We start from the raw sequence: 10,728 nt of genomic DNA, 5'->3' as shown, positions 1-10,728 counted from the left end.
AAGACCTGGAGGAAACCATACCCATCCACAAACCTAGTAACAGGCTTACCATCTGTAGACTCTGAAATGGATCCTCATTCTAGCACCAACCCTACTGCCCAATGTACTGGAGGTAATTCAGTCCTCCCGGGGACCAGAAAGAATCCATACCCACTGGATACCCTGGTAACAGGTTTATTAAGCACAGATCCCACTGTAGATGAAGAGGGAGCCACATGATCTAGCTCGAAACCCACTTTACTAGGATCCTGGGGGCAATCTCACCAGCATAGAGGCTCAACAGGAGAAAGCTTTTATCTGCCAAAAGCAGCGTTTAAATGCCAGAAAAGATGCTTATTCAGATATCAATGCACAGACATCAATGCAATCTACACAGATAATGAAGAATTAGGCAAACATGACACCACCAAAAGAAACTAGTAAAGCTTCAGTAGTAAGTCACAAAGAAATGGAGATCTAGGAATTGCCTGAGAAAGAATTCAAAATAACCATCTTAAAGATCTTGAAGGAATGTAAGAAAACACACATAGAAAATGAATTGAAATTAGAAAAACAATAATAAACCATGGGTGTCTCAGAAGGAAAAAGAAGCAAATAAAGAGGCATAAAGCTTATTTAAAGAAATACTGGCTGAAAACTTCCAAAATCATGGAAGAGATATAGACTCAATACAGTTTCATGAAAATCAAAATGTCCAAACAATATCAACACAAACAGTAACACTCTGAAGCACATTATAATCAACTTATCATAAGTCAAACACAAAAAGAGGCTTTTGAAAGCAGAAGTGAAAAGAAACTTGTCACATAAAAGGGAACCCCTTTAAGGATATCAGCAGACTTGGCAAAAACAAAACAAAACCTAAAAAAAAAAAAATTTGTAAGCCCGGATGGTGTGGGATGATATAGCCAAAGAGTAAAAAGAAAAAAAAAACTGCCAAAGAATACTATATGTAGAAAATCTCTGTCAGAAATGAAGCAGAAGTAAAGACACACCCAGACAAACACAAACTGAAGAAGTTCGTAACCATATGACCTGTGTTATAAGAAATGCTAAAGGTAACACAGGAATGGAAAACCAAACATTGCATGTTCTCACTTATAAGTAGGAGTTGAACAATGAGAACACATGGACACAGGGAGGGGAACAACACACACCATGGCCAGTCGGAGGTTGGGAAGCAAGGGGAGGGAGGGAGAGCATTAGGACAAATAGCTAATGCATGCAGGGCTTAAAACGTAGATGACAGGTTGGTAGGGGCAGCAAACCATCATGGCACACATATACTTATGTAACAAACCTACATGTTCTGCACTTGTATCCCGGAACTTAAAGTAAAATGTAAAAAAAAATAATAATAATAAATACTAGAGTTCTTCAAGTTATAACAAAAAGATGTTAAAGCCAGGTGGCGTGGCTCATGCCTGTAATCCCATCACTTTGGGCGGCCAAGGTGGGAGGATCATTTGAGCTCAGGAGTGTAAGACCAGCCTGGGTAACATAGCGACATCACATCTCTAAAATAAAGAAATAAATATCATGAAACATTTTTAAAAAGTTAATAGTTAAAAAAAGCCACGAGTAAAAGTAAATAATCAAATCCAGAATAATCTAATACTCTAATGATACTGTGTAAATCATTTAAATTCTATTATAAAAGTTTAAAACATAGAAGTATTGAAAATAACTATATTCTAATTTGGTAATGAATACACAATCTAGAAAGATGTAAAGTGTGACATGAATAACATAAAATGTGGACAGAGTGAAGTAAAAGCGTAGAGTTTTTGTATTCAATTTCAGTTGTTAGCAGCTTAAATTAGAATGTTATAATTATAAGATGTTTTACATAAGCCCCATGATGACCAAGTAGAAAAATGCCTCTAGTTGACACACAAAAAACAAACACGTGAATCAAAGTGTACAACTATCAAAATTCAACAAATTATAAAGACAGGAATATTGGAAAAAAGAAATACAAGAACTACAAAGCAGTCAGCAAAAATCAAAATGCCAGTAGTAAGTCCTTTATATATCAATAATTACTTTAAATATAAATGAATTACATTTTCCAGTCAAAAGATACAGATTGGCTGAATGGATTTTAAGAAAGAAAAAAAAAAAGCTGAGGTGCTTCAGCATCCTTGTACTGCTGCGCTGTGGAGCCCATGCGGTCCCTTAGCCAAGATGCCTGAGGAAATGCAGACCCAAGACCAATCGATGGAGGAGGAGGTGGTTGAGACCTTCACCTTTCAGGCAGAAATTGCCCAGCTGATGTCACTGATCATCAATACTTTCTACTCAAACAAAGAGATCTTTCTGAGAGAATTAATTTCAAATTCATCAGATGCATTGGACAAAATCTGATATGAAAGGTTGATGGATCCCAGTAAATTAGACTCTGGGAAAGGGCTGCATATTAACCTTGTACCAAACAAACAAGATCGAACCTTCACTATTGTGGACACTGGAATTGGAATGACCAAGACTGACTTGATCAATAACCTCGGTACTATCGCCAAGTTTGGGACCAAAGTGTTCACGGAAGCTTTGCAGGCTGATGCAGATATCTCTATGATTGGCCTGTTTGGGGTTGTTTCTTATTCTGCTTATTTGGTTGCCAAGAAAGTAACTGTGATCATCAGACATAACAATGATGAGCAGTACACCTGGGAGTCCTCAGTAGGGGGATCATTCGCAGTGAGGACAGACGAGTGAACCTATGGGTCGTGGAACAAAGGTTATCCTACACCTGAAAGAAGACCAGATGAATACTTGGAGGAATGAAGAATAAAAAAATTTTTGAAGAAACATTCTCAGTTTATTGGATATCCCATTACTCTTTTTGTGGAGAAGGAACATGATAAAGAAGTCAGCGATGATGAAGCTGAAGAAAAGGAAGATAAAGAAGAAGAAAACGAAAAAGGAAGAGAAAGAGTCCGAAGACAAACCTGAAATTGAAGATGTTGGTTCTGATGAAGAAGAAGAAGAAAAGAAGGATGGTGACAAAAAGAATAAGAAGATTAAGGAAAAGTACATCGATAAAGAAAAACTCAACATAACAAAGGCCATCTGGACCAGAAATCCTGATGATATTATTAATGAGGAGTAAGAATTCTACAAAGCTTGACCAATGACTGGGAAGATCATTTGGCAGTGAGGCATTTTTCAGTTGAAGGACACTTGGAATTCAGAGCCCTTCTATTTGTCCCACAACATGCTCCTTTTGACTTGTTTGAAAAGAGAAAGAAAAAGAACAACATCAAATTGTATGTACACAGAGTTTTCATCATGGATAATTGTGAGGAGCTAATCCCTGCATATCTGAACTTCGCTGGAATGGTGGTGAACTCAAAGGCTCTCTGTCTAAATATTTCCCTTGAGGTGTTGCCACAAAGCAAAATTTTGAAAGTTATCAGGAAGAATTTGGTTAAAAAATGCTTAGAACTCTTTACCGAACTGGCAGAAGATAAAGAGAATTACAAGAAGTTCTATGAGTAGCTCTCTAAAAGTGTAAAGCTTGAAATATACGAAGACTCTCAACATTGGAAGAAGCTTTCAGAGCTGTTAAGATACTACACATTTGCTTCTGGTGATGAGATGGTTTCTCTCAAGGACTACTGCACCAGAATGAAGGAAAACTAGAAACAATGTATTACATCACAGGTGAGACCAAGGACCAGGTAGCTAACTCAGCCTCTGTGGAATGTCTTCGGAAACATGGCTTAGAAGTGATCTATATGATAGAGCCAATTGATGAGTACTGTGTCCAACACTGAAGGAAGTTGAAGGGAAGACGTTAGTGTCAGTCACCAAAGAGGGCTTGGAACTTCCAGAGGATGAAGAAGAAAAAAAGAAACAGGAAGAGAAAAAAACAAAGTTTGAGAACATCTGCAAAATCATGAAAGACATATTGGAGGAAAAAAGTTGAAAAGGTGGTTGTGTCAAACTGATTGGCAACGTCTCCATGCTGTATTATCACAAGCATATATGGCTGGACAGCAAACATGGAAAGAATCATGAAAGCTCAAGCCCTAAGAGACAACTCAACAACGAGTTACATGGCAGCAAAGAAACACCTGGAGATAAACCCTGACCATTCCATTATTGAGACCTTAAGGCAAAAGGCAGAGGCAGATAAGTACAAGTCTGTGCAGGATCTGGTCATCTTGCTTTATGAAACTACTCTTCTGTCTTCTGGCTTTGGTCTGGAAGATCCCCAGACACATGCTAACAGGATCCACAGGATGATTAAACTTGATTTGGGTATTGATGAAAATAACCCTACTGCTGATACCACTGAAGAAATGTCACGCCTTGAAGGAGATGATGACACATCGTGCATGGAAGAAATAGACTAAGCTCCAGCTAAGGGAAGACTTAAACACTGGTTCAGTACTCTACAATTCCTCTGATAATATATTTTCAAGAATATTTTTCTTTAGTTTTTGTTAACATTAAAAAGTCTGTATGGCATGACAACTACTACTTTAAGGGGAAGATAAGATTTCTTTCTACTTCTAAGTGATGCTATGATACCTTAAGCACTAAAGCAGAGCTAGTAATTTTTTTTTTGTTTCACATTGGCTTATTTTAACAGATCGAGGTAATGTGTGTTGTAGGATGTATGTAACATGATGTTTACTTTGTGGTCTAAAGTGTTTAGCTATCAATCTGCATTCCTTAGTAGGCCAAATCTTGTTACCCAAGTCTTCCTGAGCTATATCTTGATGTTTAGAAGAAAAGTATTTGTTATATTTTGTACGATCTACTTTTGAACTTTTCATCCCCTGTAGTTGCTAGTTCTGTATGAACTAGTCCTCTAGAAATAGGTTAAACTGAAGCAACTTGATGGAAGGAAATTTCCAGAGAGTTCTTGGTTTTCAAAGAAAAGTATTGTTTGGAGGAGCAAAGTTATATGCCTACCGAAGCCTATCACAAAGCTTTCAAAAAATAACTCAGAGTCAGTCTTGTGGATGGAAATGTAGTGCCTGAGTCACATTCTGCTTAAAGTTGTAACAAATACAGACGAATTAAAAAAAAAAGGCAAGATCTAACAATATGCTGCCTACAAAAGACTCTTTTTAGCCTTAAGAGCACATATTAAAAGTGAAGGGATAAAGACATTTTACACAAATGTAAACCAAAAAAACATCAGGGAAAGCTATACTTCCATTAGACAAAATAGACTTTCAATCAAAATCTGTTGTAAGAGAAAAAGAAAGTCACTGTACAATGATAAAGGGATGATGTCATCTTGAGGATATAAGAACTGTAAAGATAGATGCATTCAACATGGGAACACCTAAACATATATAAAGCAAGTAGTAACAGAACTGTAGGGAGAAATAAACAGCAATATAATAATGAGACTTCACTATCCTACTTTTAAAAATGGACTGATCATTCAGACAGTGAATTAATGTGGAAACAGGAGACTTCAGTAACACCATTGGCCAAATGGACCTAATAAACATATACAGAACATTTCGCCCAATGGAAGTTTAATACAAAATTTTCTCAAGGGCACGTGGAACATTCTCCAGAATAGATCATGTCAGGTCACAAAACAAATTTTATCAAATTGAAGAAGACTAAAATCATCTCAAGTATCTTTTCTGGCTACAATGATATAAATATAGAAATAAATAACAGGAAGAAATTTAGAAAATTACAAATAGGTGGAAATTAACACACTCATAAGCTACCAATAGATCAGAGAAAAAATGAAAGGGAAAATCAAATGTATATGGAAATAAACAAAAATTGAAACACTACAGCTTTGCCCAGATGTGTCTCCTCATCCTCATGGAACAGGAAGCTAGGGAATCTGGAACGCCCATCCAGGCCATCACCTGAAATAACAGAGAACACCTGAGAGTAAACAAAGATCAAATACATAGCCATCTGCTTATGCTACAGCTGTCTCTTACCCTTAAGCGCCATCTACTGCTCCGCATGTCAAATTGCGCTGCCTAATATAAAAACTGCTAAAAGAAGTGAAAAGGGGTATAGAAAAAAAGCCAAAAGAAAAGACCCTACTCAACATACTCTACAGTCGCACCACTTAGAGAGAAGGGGAAAGGAAAAAAATATATATAAGGAAAGAAAAAAAATCCTATCCACACAAAAATAATTACAAAACTTAGAAGTGCCATCCTCTCCAGATGAAAGGGACGAGGATAAGGATTCTGGCACCATAAAAAATCTGAATCTTGTGACATCACCAAAGAATTACACTAGCTCTCCAGCAAGGACTCATAACCAAAATGGGAGCTCAGAAATGACAGCTAAAGAATTCAAAGCATGAATTGCAAGAAGGCTCAATGAAGTCTGAGGAAATGTTGAAAATCAACACAAGGAAACTACTAAAGCTGTTCAAGAAATGAAAGAAGACATAAACATTTAAAAAGGAATTAATCAGAGATCCTGGAATTGAAAACTCACTTAAGAAATTTCAAGATACAATTGAAAGTTTTATCAATAGATTAAACCAGGCAGAAAAAAAAAAAGAATTTCAGCCTTTTAAACTAGCTCAGGCAGACCACACACAGAGAAAGAGAGAAGAATAAAAGAAAAGAAAAGAAAATCAACAAAGTCATTGAGAAATATGCGATTATGTAAAGTGACCAAACCTATGGGTTACTGGCGTTCCTGAGAGAGAAGCAGTAAAAGTGAAAAACTTGAAAAACATATTTGAGGGAAAAATTTAAGAAAAATTTTCCAATCTTGCCAGAGAAGTAGACACCTGAGAAAGACTTTACAAAATATATATCAACAAGGCACCGAGTTACCAGACTAAACAAGGTCAACACTAAAGAAAAAAATCTTAAAGGCAATTAAAGAAGATGGTCAGATAACTTACAAAGGGATTCCCATCAGACTAACAACAGACCTCTCAGCAGAAACCTTAAAAATCAAAAGAGATTGGCGACCTATTTTCAGTGTTCTTTTTTTTTATTATTATTATACTTTAAGTTTTAGGGTACATGTTCACAATGTGCAGGTTTGTTACATATGTATCCATGTGCCATGTTGGTGTGCTGCATCCATTAACTCGTCATTTAGCATTAGGTGTATCTCCTAATGCTATCCCTTCCCCCTCCCCCCACCCCACAACAGTCCCTGGTGTATGATGTTCCCCTTCCTGTGTCCATGTGTTCTCATTGTTCAATTCCCACCTATGAGTGAGAACATATGGTGTTTGGTTTTTTGTCCTTGCGGTAGTTTGCTGAGAATGATGGTTTCCAGTTTCATCCATGTCCCTACAAAGGACATGAACTCATCATTTTTTATGGCTGCATAGTATTCCATGGTGTATATGTGCCACATTTTCTTAATCCAGTCTATCATTGTTGGACAGTTGGGTTGGTTCCAAGTCTTTGCTATTGTGAATAGTGCCGCAATAAACATACATGTGCATGTGTCTTTATAGCAGCATGATTTATAGTCCTTTGGGTATATACCTACTAATGGGATGGCTGGGTCAAATGGTATTTCTAGTTCTGGATCCCTGAGGAATCGCCACACTGACTTCCACAATGGTTGAACTAGTTTACAGTCCCACCAACTGTGTAAAAGTATTCCTATTTCTCCACATCCTCTCCAGCACCTGTTGTTTCCTGACTTTTTAATGATGGCCATTCTAACTGGTGTGAGATGGTATCTCACTGTGGTTTTGATTTGCATTTCTCTGATGGCCAGTGATGATGAACATTTTTGCATGTGTTTTTTGGCTGCATAAATGTCTTCTTTTGAGAAGTGTCTGTTCATGTCCTTTGCCCACTTTTTGATGGGATTGTTTGTTTTTTTCTTGTAAATTTGTTTGAGTTCATTGTAGATTCTGGATATTAGCCCTTTGTCAGATGAGCAGGTTGCAAAAATTTTCTCCCATTTGGTAGGTTGCCTGTTCACTTTGATGGTAGTTTCTTTTGCTGTGCAGAAGCTCTTTAGTTTAATTAGATCCCATTTGTCAATTGGCTTTGGCTTTTGTTGCCATTGCTTTTGGTGTTTTAGACATGAAGTCCTTGCCCATGCCTATGTCCTGAATGGTAATGCCTAGGTTTTCTTCTAGGGTTTTTATGGTTTTAGGTCTAACATGTAAGTCTTTAATCTATCTTGAATTAATTTTTGTATAAGGTGTAAGGAAGGGATCCAGTTTCAGCTTTCTACATATGGCTAGCCAGTTTTCCCAGCACCATTTATTAAATAGGGAATCCTTTCCCCATTTCTTATTTTTGTCAGGTTTGTCAAAGATCAGATAGTTGTAGATATGCGGCATCATTTCTGAGGGCTCTGTTCTGTTCCATTGATCTATATCTCTGTTTTGGTACCAGTACCATGCTGTTTTGGTTACTGTAGCCTTGTAGTATAGTTTGAAGTCAGGTAGCGTCATGCCTCCAGCTTTGTTCTTTTGGCTTAGGATTGACTTGGCGATGCGGGCTCTTTTTTGGTTCCATATGAACTTTAAAGTAGTTTTTTCCAATTCTGTGAAGAAAGTCATTGGTAGCTTGATGGGGATGGCATTGAATCTATAAATTACCTTGGGCAATATGGCCATTTTCACGATATTGATTCTTCCTACCCATGAGCATGGAATGTCCTTCCATTTGTTTGTATCCTCTTTTATTTCATTGAGCAGTGGTTTGTAGTTCTCCTTGAAGAGGTCCTTCACATCCCTTGTATTTTGGATTCCTAGGTATTTGATTCTCTTTGAAGCAATTGTGAATGGGAGTTCACTCATGATTTGGCTCTCTGTTTGTCTGTTATTGGTGTATAAGAATGCTTGTGATTTTTGTACATTGATTTTGTATCCTGAGACTTTGCTGAAGTTGCTTATCAGCTTAAGGAGATTTTGGCCTGAGATGATGGGGTTTTCTAGATATACAATCATGTCATCTGCAAACAGGGACAATTTGACTTCCTCTTTTCCTAATTGAATACCCTTTATTTCCTTCTCCTGCCTGACTGCCCTGGCCAGAACTTCCAGCACTATGTTGAATAGGAGTGGTGAGAGAGGGCATCCCTGTCTTGTGCCAGTTTTCAAAGGGAATGCTTCCAGTTTTTGCCCATTCAGTATGTTATTGTCTGTGGGTTTGTCATAGATAGCTGTTATTATTTTGAGATACGTCCCATCAATACCTAATTTATTGAGTTTTTAGCATGAAGGGTTGTTGAATTTTGTCAAAGGCCTTTTCTGCATCTATTGAGATAATCACGTGGTTTTTGTGTTTGGTTCTGTTTATATGCTGGATTACATTTATTCATTTGCATATGATTATTGATTTGCATCCCAGGGATGAAGCCCACTTAAAAATTTGGAATGCTTCACGAATTTCCGTGTCATCCTTGCACAGGGGCCATGCTAATCTTCTCTGTATCATTCCAATTGTAGTATATGTGCTGCCGAAGTGAGCACTTCAGTATTCTTAAAGAAATGAAATTCCAACTAATGTTTCATATCTTGATGAACTAAGCTTTATAAGTGAAGAAGAAATAAAATTTTTACCAGACAACCAATCACTAAAGGAATTTCTTACCAGTAGACCAGCCTTACAAGAGATCCTTAATGGCGTTATAAACATGGAAACAAAAGAACGATACTGGCTACAATAAAAACACACGTAAGTAGCCCACAGACTTAATAAAGCAATTGTACACAATTAAGACTATAAAGCAGCCAGCTGAAAACTTCATGACCATCAGGATCAAAACCTTGAATTTAAATAGTCTAAATATCCCACTTAAAAGGTACAGAGGGACAAGTTGGAGAAAACACAAAACCGATCTATCTGCTGTCTTCAAGAGACCCATCACTCATGTCATGGCACCCACAGGCTCATAGTAAAGGGTTGGGGAAAGACTTATCACACAGAGAAAACAAACAAGAAAGAACAAGGGTCACTATTCTTATATCAGGTAAAACAGACTTTAAACCAACAACAGTAAAAAAGGACAAAGAAGTATATTTTGTAATGATAAAGGATTCCATTAAACATAAAGACTTAGCTATGCTAAATATATATGCACCTAACACTGGAACACCCAGATTCATAAAACAGGTACACCTAGAACTACAAAAATATCTAAACAGCCACACAAAAGTGGGGGACTCGACACCACTGACAGTATTAAGACAGATCATCGAGGCAGAAAACTATCAGAGAATTCTGGACGTAAATTTGACACTTGGCCAATTACTTAAAAGAACTCTACAGGGCCGGGCACGGTGGCTCACGCCTGTAATCCCAGCACTTTTGGAGGCCAAGGCGGGCATATCACAAGGTCAGGAGATCGAGACCATCCTGGCTAACATGGTGAAACCCCATCTCTACTAAAAATACAAAAAATTAGCCAAGCGTGGTGGAGGCCTGTAGTCCCAGCTACTCAGGAGGCTGAGGCAGGAGAATGGCGTGAACCCGGGAGGTGGAGCTTGCAGTAAGCCGAGATCGCGCCACTGCACTGCAGCCTGGGTGACAGAACGAGACTCCGTCTCAAAAAAAAAAAAAAAAAACCTCTACAGACTACTCATCAACCACAGAATATATGCTCTTCTCAACTGCACACAGAATGTACTCTAAGAGTGACCACATACTTGGCCATAAGGCAAGTCTCAATAAATTCAAACAAATAGAAATCATACCAACCATACTCTTGGACCACAGGGGAATAAAAATTGAAATCAATGCCAGGAAGATCTCTGAAAACCACATAATTACATGGAAACTA

The 10,728-nt window shown here is 37.6% G+C and overlaps 1 non-coding gene and 1 pseudogene across 1 annotated transcript; one reads left to right on the top strand and one right to left on the bottom strand.

Annotated features, from left to right (window-relative positions):
- Nucleotides 1-2,176: 2,176 nt before the first annotated feature.
- On the top strand, nucleotides 2,177-4,361 carry LOC116468286 (heat shock protein HSP 90-alpha-like; annotated as a pseudogene).
- A 4,950-nt stretch (nucleotides 4,362-9,311) lies between these two features.
- LOC116469942 (U6 spliceosomal RNA) lies at nucleotides 9,312-9,418 on the bottom strand. The gene has a single exon (XR_004248393.1). It is a non-coding gene; the product is annotated as a U6 spliceosomal RNA (small nuclear RNA).
- Between the last annotated feature and the right edge of the window lie 1,310 nt (nucleotides 9,419-10,728).

The sequence above is a fragment of the Hylobates moloch genome, unplaced genomic scaffold (genome assembly GCF_009828535.3).
Source record: "Hylobates moloch isolate HMO894 unplaced genomic scaffold, HMol_V3 SCAFFOLD_5, whole genome shotgun sequence".
In the NCBI taxonomy this organism is placed as follows: Eukaryota; Metazoa; Chordata; class Mammalia; order Primates; family Hylobatidae; genus Hylobates; species Hylobates moloch.
The sequence above is the reverse complement of the archived record's forward strand: the minus strand, read 5'-3'. Positions and strand labels throughout refer to the sequence as shown.